Source organism: Musa acuminata, chromosome BXJ3-7 (assembly GCF_036884655.1).
Source record: "Musa acuminata AAA Group cultivar baxijiao chromosome BXJ3-7, Cavendish_Baxijiao_AAA, whole genome shotgun sequence".
Classification (NCBI taxonomy): Eukaryota; Viridiplantae; Streptophyta; class Magnoliopsida; order Zingiberales; family Musaceae; genus Musa; species Musa acuminata.
In genome coordinates, this window is record NC_088355.1 from 12,460,598 (window position 1) to 12,464,956 (window position 4,359).

Consider the following 4,359-nt stretch of genomic DNA (forward strand, 5'->3'; position numbering starts at 1 on the left):
GTGATGGGGAGCACTATGGTCCTGAGCGAGAAGATGGAATCCCCAGTGAACCCTATAAGAGCTGACGCCGTAGGGGTAAGACCTCTCTAGGTCAAGTCGAGCCTGTTGAAGGCATCGAAGTAGAGGACGTCGGTGGAACTCCCAGTGTCGACCATCACCCTCTTAACTCGGGCGTTGGCGATTTGGATGGAGATTACCAGAGCGTCATCATGGTGGGAGCACTCAACCTCTCCTGCCCCAAAGGTAATTTTAGGCTCATGCTCAGGCCAGGGACGCTTCTCTACCGCACTGCGCGCGTAAGCCTTTCTTGCCATCGTGCTACTGCCGCCGGCTGTTGGCTCACTAGAGATGACATCGATCTATCTCTCGGGGGGTCCTCTAGGGCGTGGAGTCACCTCTTGGGATTTGTTGCAGCGTCGAGGTGGCCTCTCCGGATCAGTGCCTCTATTTGATTCCGAAGGTCATGGCAGTTTTTTGTGTCATGACCATAGTCCCGATGGAACCTACAATATTTAGATTGATCTCTACGGGCAGCCTTCATGGGGCGAGGTTGCTGCAAGAGACCCATCTCCTTGATCTGGAGGAAGATCTCGGTGCGGGATGCATTTAGGGGAAGAGGTGGGGGCCTTGGGAGTGGTAGCTCTTGTTGGTTGAGCCCACGACGGGGAGGTGTCGGGGCCGCCGAGGTTGTTCCTTGAGACAGCTCCATCCTTGGCTTCTTGCCCTCCATGCACCTCCCTGCCACTAGAGCCTCAGCGGCGACATACTGGTTGGCGCGTTGGAGCATTTCAGAGATGGTTGCTGGCGGCTTCTCGATCAGTGACCAAAAGAACCTCGAAGGCTTCAGACCCATCAGAAAGGCCTGCAAGATTAGAGAAGGGTGAGCATCCAGAAAACCCCGGACCTCGGTGGCGAACCGTGCCATGAACTGAGAGAGCGACTCGTCCTCGCGCTGAGATAGTGCGAGCAAGGTGGCCATGGAAGGCCTAGGCCGCGTGCTAGCGAGGAAGTTTTGCTCAAATTCCTTGGCAAGCTGGTCGAAGGATGAAACTAAAGCTTGGCATAGCTGGTTGAACCACGTCCACGTCGGCCCCCGTAGAGTGGTCGGAAATGCTCAACACATCAGCGCATCGGGGGCGCCATAGAGGGCCATCTGGGCCCGGAACACAGAGATGTGCTCCATGGGATCGGAGCCTCTGTCATATGTTTCCAATGTCAAGAGCCTGAAGTTGAGGGGCACCGATTTGTGCTATACTTTCGGGGTGAAGGGGGACCCGCCCGTGGCGCCCTTGCTAGACTCACCTTGCGACCTCTGAAGCTCACGCTGGAATGCGTCCAGCCACTGATTAACCTGGGACAACTGGGCTCTAAGCGAGTCATCTAATGAGTTGGATGATATAGTGTCAGGCTCCAGATGAGACAGGGTGGCTCGACCAAATGCAGGTGCGTTTTGCTCGGGAGGACCCCTCGGATCCGTCGCTCGCCCTGAGGCCTCTCTAATCCCGAGCTGCTCCCCATTCGGGGGTTGCCGAGCCGGATCGGTCGGGGGCATCGCTAGTTGCACGATTTGAGGAATAATTGGGGCGAGCATCTGCATCATTCCCGCCATAGTATGCACTTGCTTGGTTAGGCTGAGGAATGCCTCGGGTGACACCGCCAAGGGCCCCGGGGCGAGCCTCGGGGGCGACAGTCCTGGGTCATTGAACAAACACTAGTAGTGATCAAGTGTCAAAGCTGGTATCCTTCCGTCCGTAGGGGCGAGGAGGGCTTAACTTTCTGGCATGACGAAAGGGAGGTTAGTCGGGGGTGTTGAATCTCGGATTTTGATGATAAAATCAATTGATGGGTTATTTGATCTAATCCATATTATTGAGTTAAGTGTGCAGGAGTAACTACGATAACCTGAAAACACAAAGCAAGGAAACCATAGTCAAGTTCGATGGACGTTTAAGAGTCCGAAGAATCGTCGTAGATGCTGCCGGAACCAACCGAGAAGAAATCGAGAACCTATCGGAATTTTCGGAAGTTCGCCGAAGAGATCGTCAGAGGTTCACGGAGATCACCGAGAAGGCTCGGTTACTCTTTAAAGTCATCACAAGTTCGGGAGCTTGTTGGGAGCCCGTCGGAAGAAGTTCGTCGGAAAGCTCGCCGGAACAAGACTCGACGTTCGCGGTTGAAAAATTGCTTAGGATGTGTTTTGTTATGTAGTTAACTTATAATTAGGATTAGGATTAAGAGATAATCCTATATCCTGGTTAGGGGCCAACTGGGTCCAAAATTAGACTTGGTTTGGGCTAAGTTTGAAGCCCAACTAGTCAACCAAAAAGTCTGGCGGTGGCACTGCCAGACTGGGCGGTTGCACCGCCTGGGCTGGGCGGTGGCACCGCCCAGCACTGTCAGCGCCTGACACTGACGAGCGGTGGCACCGCCACTAACAAGCGGTGGCACCGCCAGCATCGAGAACTCCACGAGAATTCAAATTTGGAGCCCAAATTTGAATCCTCTTGAGGCCTATAAATACCCCTCAAATCTCAGCTGAGATTACAACTTTTTGAGCAGCAGTTGATTGAGAGAAAGGTCTTAGAAAAGTTTTAGAAAGTCTTGTCTTCAATTTTCTAGTGTTCACCTCATTCCTTCTCGAAAATCTGTAAGAGAGTGAACCGCTTGTAAAGAGTTGTAAGAGGGGTATTTACCCTTTCCTTTCAAGAGATTTGCTAGTGGAAGGTGGGAGCCTCATCGAAGAGGGGCCTCGCAAGTGGATGTAGGTCATTTGACCGAACCACTCTAAAATTGGAGTAATCTCTGGTTTGCATTTACTTATCGCTATTTATCTTACTGCAAACTTTCTTACGTACTTTATAACCTTGCTGCACTTCTCTACAAACACGCATCTAAGTTAAACTTTTCAAGTTCAGTTTTTCTTTCTTGCCAACGATTTCAAAAACTAACATTTTAATCCGCTGCACTAATTCACCCCCCCCCCCCCCTCTTAGTGCTCTTGATCCTAACAGGGGGTTCCCTCCCAGGGCGAGTTCCTACTAGCTATTCCTATAACATGGGCCCTCCTTCTAGTACCAATACGTTAGTGAACAAAAATATCGTAGTTGATGAGTCAGCACGGTTTGGTCTGCAGGCCGACGTCGGAAACTTCTGGTGGAATGAGTAGGATGATGAGGTGGCTATGCTTCTCGAGCGCTTCGGGCGAGGGTTGATCCGAAAGGGTTGGCTGAGTCCTCGCGAGTGGCTGGGGGTTAGCACTCCAAGGCCAACCAACTTGAGTGTCATTTATGACGAGGTGTGTCCTTTCATCCTCGGGATAGTTGGCAATCTTTCTTCGTGGGTGCACCCTTGAGATGGGAGGTGCAGGCTGGCGCTGGTTGGGACCCGATCTGCTAGTCCACCCTCCTCTACGCACTGGATGACGACTTTAGGGTGAAGATGCCTGTTGCTCAGTGGCGATCACCTTCCTGCAAAACGACCTTCATCAAGTATCTCCCGACTTTGGTCCCTCCGACCAGTAAGTCAGTTTAGATCAGGTTCCCTTGTTTCTTTTCTTTTTTCACCCCCCTTCCTTGGGATCGGATGGGAGTATTTATACCTGCGTGCGAGAGTTGGTTGTCCCTTGATTTGGCATGGCCGTTGACTTTGTGGGGGCGGGACAACTTCTGACGAGGTGGCATCCTTGGGGTGCTTGAGCGGCGTCACACGACACTGTCCCAAAAGCATACGGCACCACCCCGAGCTCTTGGGTTGGTCAAGTCGTATAGTGTATCAGTATCGAACTTGACATGGCGTGCACCCCGTGGTTCTGACGGCATGTGGCGTTGCGTTCGTGGTTGTCGGTTGGTGATGTTTGCTGGTGATTTATCTATGGTTAAAATATGCTATATCAACAGGTGATACTGATTCCAGGAAGTTCATTTCGGGATTCTTGATGACATTTGCAGGGGGAGCAGTCTCTTGGCAATCTAAGTTACAGAATTGTATTGCTTTATCAACCACAAAAGTAGAATATATAGCAATTACTGAAGCCTGCAAGGAAATTTTGTGGATGAAAAAGTTTCTATAGGAATTGGGTTTGAAATAAGAAGGATATACTATTTACTATGATACTCAGAGTATTATTCATCTCTCTAAGAATTCAACATATGATCCAAGCATATTGATGTGAGATATCACTAGATTTGTGGTGTGCTTGTGATGAAAGAATTATAGTTGGAAAATGTGTATACCAATGAGAATGGATCAGATATGTTGTCAAAATCTTTGCCTAAGGAAAAGCTTGAAGCATGTAAGCAAAGAGTGGACTTAGTACAATCCACCATATGAGTTGGAGGGGGAGAATTATTGGATCAAACC